This window comes from Desmodus rotundus, chromosome 7 (assembly GCF_022682495.2).
Source record: "Desmodus rotundus isolate HL8 chromosome 7, HLdesRot8A.1, whole genome shotgun sequence".
Taxonomy (NCBI): domain Eukaryota; kingdom Metazoa; phylum Chordata; class Mammalia; order Chiroptera; family Phyllostomidae; genus Desmodus; species Desmodus rotundus.
In genome coordinates this window covers 87,395,038-87,404,180 of record NC_071393.1, presented here as the reverse complement: position 1 = coordinate 87,404,180, position 9,143 = coordinate 87,395,038, and the positions used below count along the sequence as shown (strand labels likewise).

The 9,143-nt window shown below is 37.6% G+C and overlaps 1 pseudogene; it reads left to right on the top strand.

Moving 5' to 3' along the window:
* The first annotated feature begins 3,293 nt into the window (after positions 1–3,293).
* Positions 3,294–8,615, top strand: LOC112311031 (phosphatidylinositol N-acetylglucosaminyltransferase subunit C-like; annotated as a pseudogene).
* Positions 8,616–9,143: the final 528 nt, after the last annotated feature.

The window sequence follows — 9,143 nt, the reverse complement described above, 5'->3', positions numbered from 1 at the left end:
CTTGCAGCAGGATGCTGTCAGCATAATGTGGATCAGGGACTGTGGAGGGGATACAGGCAGGGAATCAACAGCATCTGTTATTGGCAGAACTCTATTCTGGTCAAATCATAGGTTAATGGCCTTTGGGTCAGTGTCTAATCAGTTTTGGCTCCTATAAGGGATGCAGTTATGTAATATTAAGAATTTAATAGGATACTTTTACAGGAGGGATGTGGGCATGGCAAGAACAATTGATTAGCATTTCTAAGTACAAGCAGATAAGAAACATGAAGATAATTACAGTGGCAGATCATTTATCTGGAAGCCTAAACACCATAGCAACCAAACAACAGAACTATTAAAAAGAATATTGTAGATTAACCAGTGATAACAATAACGTAACAACTATGTCACTGGTAATGCATGTATTCTGATAATACTTAGTTATTTGTAGGTTTAGGCACACAAAAACTGTTTCTGGAGCTTTGTATTGTGGTTATGCAAATATATTTTATATAGGCCCTAATCCAAATAATAGAGAGAAATCAAGAAAAAATGTGTTTATTTCCCTCCTTCAAGGTTTAGCCCAACAGTCTGTGTAGGCTGCTAGGGGCAGGGGGATGAGCAGTGGTTGTGGTAGGCTGGCATACAGGGTTGCACCTGAGCAGCCTGAGAGGGCATCCATGTGGGGAGGGGGCAGTCCGGAGCAAGGTGTCAGCGTGTGAGTGGAATGAGAAGAGTGGTCACAAGGAGGGACAGCAGGAGCAATGTGAAAGTAGTTATACGTAGGGTTATTGCACAAACATGTCAGTACAATTCACCCTTTAACAATGTTGGGGATATGGGCACCAAGCCCCTGCACAGTTGAAAATCTGTGCATAAATTTGACTCCCCCAAAACTTAACTGCAGTCCCTCAGTATCCACAGGGAAATTGTTTCAGGACCCCTGAGCATAGCAAAATTTGCAGGTGTTCAAGTCCCTTATATAAAATGAAGTAGAACAATGCATAGTTGATACAGAGATCTAATCAGATCACTGGGTGGGGAGAAGGAAGGGGCTGTGGGAGGAGGTTGCCTGAGGCAATGCTAAACAGTCTAAACCGGGATTGTGTGAGAAGCTAAATGCCTCCAGAGCACATGGAATTATGGGCCAGAAGATTTAAAATAAAAAGAGGGCAGAGACTGACTCTTGGGCTCTCATTCTCAAGGATGCCTGGATGATCTTGCTACAGCTGCATGCATTTCCCAAAGGATGGTATTTTGGATGGATTTTGGATGGGAGAAGAAACTTTGGGTGCAGCCTAGGATCAGGCTGGCCTGGCAGAGGGTGGACTAATTATTCTTCTTTGGATGTTCTAGAGGGGATGAACTTTGAGGCAGAAGCTTGCCATTCTTCCAAAATCGTGTAGCTTTTGTATCTTATGCTGTTTGAGTTTATAAACTAATCCTATAGAAATAAGAGAATTAAAAACTAACAGGTGGAATGATAAGAGAACTGTGTGTTAGAGTTTAACCTTAATTGATAGGCTTAAATGATTAAAGCTATAACTAAAGAGTTTAAAAGTTTAGCCTTAACTGAAAATCTTAAGTGATTAAAGTTGTAATTAAAGAGTTAAATATTTTGGCCTTAACAGATAGGCTTACAGTTACTATTGCCTATGGAAAGCTGTTATTCCAAAATTGTGTAGCTTTTGAATAAAGACTCCTTTCCTTTATCACCGAACCTTTGCCTCTGGAATTTTGCCTAGAGGGTGGCGGTGGGCAGCAGGACTCCACTTGCTGCTCAGTAACATAGTCAGCCCTGAGCATTGCAGATTCCCAGCTGCAGATGCAAAATCCTGTTTTCAGTTCATGGTTGGTTAAATCCATGGATGTGAAATGCAGGGATATGAACAGCTGTATACACTATATTTAAAGAAAAAAAAAATCACATGTAAGCGGACCCATGCAGTTCAAACTTGTGTTGTTCAAGGGTCAGTGTATACTGAGGATAATGGTTGCCTGGATTCTCATTGTTGGAGAAGGTGAGTACATATGAGAAAACTAGAATGAACCCTGTGTTTTTGGATTGGCAATACCAATGAACTTGTGGATTTCAATAGGTGGGTGAGTACTTAGATAGATGGGTGGATAGATAAATATGGTTTTAAATGTATATATAAGTATATATACATCCCCTAGCTCTGTCCACTGTGATAGCCTGGAAACAGCAGTATCCCAATTCCAATAAGCACATCTACGCATCCAGATCTTGGTTTCTAAATTCCATTCTCCATTTAAAGGAACAAGGTAGAGAGGAGGCAGGGAATGTACAAGATGAGCCTGGAATATCATGCGTCAGAAAGTAAGAAAGCATTCAAAAATGATGAGGGCATTAAAAGAACAGAGAAGCCAGTTTCTGGGAACTCCCACTGGTCAAATCTGGGACAATTTGATCATCAAAATAAGTTACAATCATAAGAATTATAAAATTAAGTGATTAAAATTTATTGTCTGCAAATTTCATGTATACATGTTGAGATCTGTGAAGGTATTTAACTTTATCTGGGCCAACATCTGTTTCCATATGAATAACAATGTTGTTTTTCTAAATAGAGTATGTTAATAATGCTGGGCATAATACCCATCTTCTTAATACAAAGCACTTTTTGAATTTAATGATCAGATAAAATCCAATATGCTTCTTTTCCACCCTCAGAAAATGTTTTATTTAAACATTTTTCCTGCTAAAATGATTTTAACATGATGTCAGAAATAAGCCTCGGTAGTATATGAAAGTCTTTCAAAGTGTAATAATTCACTGTAGAAAGCCAACCTCTAAGTATTACTGCTACATTTTCACAACTTTTGCCTGATAGCTCTTATCTTATTTTTTAAAAGAAAAGTAAAGTATTAGCCTGTCTTTAACCTTCAAAGAGATGAACCATATTTTCTGACTTGTACAAGGTATTTTAAAAAACTAATTTTAGGGATTGGCAGATATACTATATAATCCTGGCTTGTTGAAAAGTATATAAATAGATTTCTTTATGAGCTTGGAAATATGAATAAATATAATGTGTAAAGCACTGTCAAACTCTGATATTTATCTGTGTACTGCAGAAGTTTACTATCTATTCTTCTTTGCTTAAATACATGGTCAGTCAGTTAATACTGATTAAATGTTACTATTTCTGCAAAAACTAAATAAACTATAAGTAAAGAAAATGGGAACTATAACATACTTTTCCATGCAGCTTTAAAAAGATATGAAATGTACAGCTGGGCATGCATATACACGCTTAATTGTCCTCAGTTTTTAAGCATGTACAGCGATGAGAGAAAACGTGGTTATGGAAACAAAGCGAAAGTGGGAGCCTGAATTGTCATCAGTGTGAGTTACGATTCTGAAGGCCCAACTCTAGGTTAGCGATCAGACCTAAAGGATTTTCCTCCAAGATATTTTCAATTGTCTATTCATATTTTAAGAAAACCTTTCATAATTCTTAACTTGATCTCTGGCTTTCCTGCATGCCCATTATTTATAATACATATCCAATATTTAAAAGTTATATTTAACAACATATACTTTTATTGTCCTTGAACTAGAATTGTAAGATTTGGGGACTGGAAGAGACTTCACAGATTTTCTGATCCACTTGCTTCATTTTGCAGAAAAGGACATTGTTTCTTTTCGAGTGCGTGTATGTGTTTGGATACTGTATATATAATATGCAAAGGACCAATTTATGTATCATTTTGCACATATCTAACAAACTAGCAGATTCTAAAAACTTTTGAGTGGGATAGAAATAGTATGCATGGATATCAGCCAGGCAAATTTACTGATTTTAACAATAATTTAATGAAGAAGTTGAGGCTATTCTGGTTTTTTGTAAATTATAAGAACTCGGGTAAGAGTCCTTAAAGACCAGCAATAAAATTGAAAGGGATCTAAAAATAGAATTTGTCAGTAGTCTTATGATTTGATCTGAATCGTGTACCCTCATTGAAGTCTTCACCCCAATAGTTCGGAATCTGACTTTATTTGGAGATAAGGTCTTAATGAGGTAATTAAGTTAAACGGAGTCCAGTGTGGTGAGCTTTAATCCAATATGACTGTCTCATAAAAAGAGGAGATAACACACCCAGGGAGGGAGGGCCATGTAAAGACATTGCAAGATGGCCATCTACAAACCAAGGAAAGATGCCTTAAAGGAAAATAATCTTGTCAATTCTTTGATCTTGGACTTCTAGACTTCAGAAATGTGAGAGAATAAATTTCTGTTGTTTACCCCACCCGTTCTGTGGTACTTAGTGATGGTAGCCCTAGCAAAATGTGATACCCAGGGCTAAAGGTGACCAAATGACATGACTGGCATCTTTCCTATGGTGAACACCATAGTTCTGTTGATGTGACATAAGATCTTGTAAAATGTATACAGTTCAGATACTCTGTGATAGTTTCTCAGCTCAAAGTTCCATACAAAGACACACATTCCAGAAGTCTAAAAATTAATGGAAAATGTTTAAATTTTACTTAGGTCTCTTAGAACACACATAAAGTGACACGATATTTATAACACATGACAACGTTTCCTTTAAAACCTCTTTTCTCATCTAAAAACCTCTCTTGTCACAGCAGCTAGTCCAATTTCTTTCTCTCTTTTCTCTTTTATAAACTTCCCAAACTCTCTCTCTTAGCCAGCGCTTATTGGCTTTGCCTTTGTTAGTACCTCCTCTTTCATCTTCAGCATCTCTCCAGCTTTTCCAATAGATCAATCAAACCTCTTTCCTCTTACCCACTCCACCCATCTCTTTAAAAGGCCAAGGAACTGATCTTGCCAAGAAAGAACTTTCCTTGACTGAAAGATGGAGAGGGGAGGCTGCGTACAGACATCAATTCTTTTGCTTCTCAGAACTCTTTTTGGCAGCTTTTCACGTTGTCGCTGGTATTAAGTTTACAGTAAATTAAAATGTTTCCAAGCTTAAGTGTTAAGTGAAATCATCTCTATCCTATAGTCAGATCTTTTTTTTTTTCACATTAAATGCAAAACTTTTCATTCCTTCCTAAGTTTCATCTTTTGGCCCAGTGTTCCAAAATTTCAGGATCTTTTTGAATCTTTTTTTCTTTCATCTAACTCTTAGACATTATTTCTAGTCCTATGAATTTGATAGCATAGGACCACCAGCTGAGAATGAGTCAGCAATACAGTGTGGCTGTTTCCATAGAGCTAACTGTGATAGTGAAATATATTAATAGGTCTATGACATCCAAGAGCTAGGAAAGTATCCCTCTGCTAAACTTAGAATTGGTCACACCCTGAAATTATTGTGCCAAGTTTGGGCACTGTCATTTTAAGGTACATGTGAAATGCCAGGGAGGATTTGAGAGTAGAATAACAAAAATGAATCAAAAAATGAAAGGAAATGTGGTTAAATGAGTTGAGATTATTGAAACCAGAAAAGAAGAAATTTTACATATTTCCATAAAACTTCTATAAACAATACATTGACCTAATGTTTTTCAGTTTCTCAGGGAGTCCAGGACAAAACCAGAGGATGTGGCCTTCAGAAAACGGGAAACGACATAAAGGTCTAATAATAGAAGACTGCTTGTGTGGTGCCTCAATATAATCAAAACCAGCATGAAACACTTGATAAAACAGAGTGCACAATTTTTTATCATCTCAGAGTAAGGAAGGCTTTTCAAAGAATCACATAAAACTCAAGCCAAATAGGAAAAAATACATATAAATGTAAAATTTCCATTAGAAAGCTAATAAAACTAGAAAGGTTAAAAAGTCAAAGAGTAAATAATATGCAAAGTCCTAATTTCTTCAATGCACCTAGGAATTAAATAATTCAGTAAAAAAGACTAATATCCCAATAGAAAAATGTACAAGTAATTCAAAGAAAGAGTTTATATTAAGATAAAAGCAAATGACTAATAAAAATAGTAAAAGTTACTCAACCTCACTAGTAAAGAAGTACATGTTATAACTGGAATTAGATACACATGTGAAAGTCCTGTTAAAACTCAAAGTTGGAAAAGTTTGACAATACCCAGAACTGTTAAGGATATAGGTAGGTAGTAGTATAAATTGGTATAACCTTCTTGGAGAGTAATTGGCAATATTGATAATATCCGTACAAATTTTAAATATTTACACTCTTTGATTCAACCATTACACTTCTAATAATTGATCGTACAGATATTCTTGTACAAGTACAGAAAGAGAAAGACACAACTGCAATGTTGTTATAGAAAAAAATACCCAAATGCCCATCAATTAGAAACAATTTAAGTAAATTATGGCTCACATATAATATGAAATTGTAAGCATCCATTTTATGTTCCTATGCATTCCTATCCACACAGAAATGGGAAGATGTCTTAGATGTACGAGGGGGGAACATAAGAAAATCTCAGAATTATCTTCTGAAGGGCAGACCCCTTGTAGCATGGGCTTCCCCTGCTGAGTGAGTATTCTAGGAACCAGTCTGTAACAGTGTACCAGCAGGCATTGTTGTGAGAGGCTGCGGTTGGCTTCAGTGAATTTGTTTGAGGACTCTTTCAATGAGTTTGCCCATTTCAGGATGGGTGATTTACGAGCACACCTGCCCACATTGCACTGAGTGTTCAGCAGTTTTTGACCAAAAACATAATGACCCCCAAGCCCCACCCTCCCTATTCACCCAGTCTTGCCCCAAGTGACTTCTTTTTGTTTCCTCAATGAAAAAAGTCCTCAAAGGGAAACATTTTGCTGATATGGAAGAGGTGAAACAAAAAACGGCAGAAACACTAAAAGGCATCAAAACTGACAAGTTCAAAAACTGGAGCAGTGGAAAAAATTTTCAATAGGCATATTGCATCAAATGGAGAGTACTTTGAAGGTGACTGAAGTTTAAATATGTAAGGATAAATACACAATCTTTTATAAATAAATCCTGTTTTTTGGGTCCCCCTCATATTGTTAGATGAAAAATACATTGTAGAAAACATTATGCATAGTATGATCCCATTTGTGAAAAATTGTATATATATAATATATGTAGGGCTACACACTAGACTGGAGGGCAGGCCTATATCCCACAACAAGAGAATGGAGAATTCTCTTCTATCAAAATAGGTCAGTTTAAGAGACAGTATTGCAGTTAGTTTCTGCAGTCGTATTTGTTCTATTGCAGAGAACTCATCAGTCAGCAAGGACCACTCAGGCACACAAAGTTTCTAACCAAATAAGTTTTTTAGTGATTTCTTAAACATGAACAGAGAAAATTACCAGATATTTGCAAAATGCTTCCAACGAAAAGATCAGAACAAAAAATTACACACACACAAACACCAAAAATAACAATAACAGCTCAGAAACAACACTTGGAGAAGGAAAAAAACTTAAAAAGTCATTCATAGCTTCAGTTTTCATGACATACAAAATAATCCCCTTTTATTTAAAAACCACAAAAAAATAAGAAAGGGAAAAATAGTAACTTTTATGGATAATAAACCATCATGGAAAAATTCAATAGAAGAGTTAGAAGATTGTTGAGGAAATCTCTCAGAAAACAACACAAAAAGCAAGCGATATTAAAGGGGAGGAAGGAGGCAGGCTGCTGTCCGCTCCCAGCCGTGTGGGTGGAAGCTTGATAAAACATAGCTGGATTGTTAAGCCTCAGAAGAAACTCATCTATTGCAGGCCTAGCCTGGGTTGCTGCCTTTATAAGCAAGGGAAGGTGGGCAAGTATCAACCACAACACAACATGGAATTTCCAGAGAGGCCTTATTTCAAAACTTTACATGTGGTTCTCTTTCAAAAGAATGAGAACCACATGGATTTCTTTCAGCAAGGGAAACTGAACTGGCCTGAGTTGGAGGGAAGGGGTAACGTGTGTCCAACCTGTAACTAACACCAGGTCTTGCACGAGTGACAGCCCTTTCCCGATTAACTATGTGGACCAACAATTCCTGGAAGAGCTCCGGAAAAATCTAAGCAGGGAAATATCACTACTGAGCTGTGTATTTACAACCAGCGTGGCAACACAGCAGCTATGTAGTGTCTGTGTTTTGGGTCTTCTGGCCCCTGGTTGGCTTTTGGGACCACCTGGCTTCTTCACTGACTGGCTATGTTTTGTTTGAGTTCACTGATGGAGGTGAAGGACTGAGGAAGAGCAGGCAAACCCGGTGGGCTGACCTCCTTAGTGTGACATTTGGTTTTTCCCCAGTACTGAAGACCCTGAGAGTGTGTCAGCATCTTCTTTGACGATGGCACCAATTCTGCCACTGTGTCCAGTACACTGTCCTTCAACATGGCCATCTTTGCTTCTGCCTACCTTGACACATGCCTGCCCCGGTTCCTCCATGCCTTCACCATGGTGACATTGGCCAGGCAGATTTTTACCCGGTGGCCCGTGTTAGAGAAGAAATTGAAGGCATGTACTCCCTGCAGCTATATGAATGGGAGTCACTCTTCTTTTTGCGTTTGAGAGGCGTGTGGCCATCAGTGTTGTGGAAACCAGCCTCTTTGCCCTTCTTCTGATGTTCATCTCCTGTCTCTGCCCTTTTACCTCATTGGCCTGCAACTTTTTAAAGAAAACATTCATGGGCCTTGGGATGAGGCTGAGATCAGGAAGACTTGTCCAGGTTCCTCAGTTAAGTTAGGGACCTCCATTTTGTTATCAGGTTAAGCTGATAGAATAGCCTCCCAAACAGGATAAGATTTGAAGAACAGTTCTGTTCTGGAAGCACAAGACTGCTGTGGGTGGGAGAACAGAGATCAAAAGAAAAAGTTAACCAAAGGCTTGGGTGGTGAAGATGCTTATCCTTTTGTTATCTGGTGGATGAAAAAGCTTTCTGGGGCCCTCATGGATAATTGCCTCCCGTTATTACTCACTGTAACAAATGAAATGATATGGTTTCTATTTATTAAAAATGACAATATATCCAAAAGAGGAAGAAGAAAATAATATAAGAAGATAAGAATGTCAGCCAATCAAGGCCAGCGCTCGAATAATAGAAGTTCCAAAAAGAAAAGAAAAAAAGGGAGGATTGCAATAATCACAGAAATACAAAATTTACCCAGAACAAAAGGATACAAGTTTTCAAATTGAAAGAGCATAAAGAATATCATAAGTGACCAGTACACTGAATGGATAAAGACCCATACCAAGCATACCATTGTGGG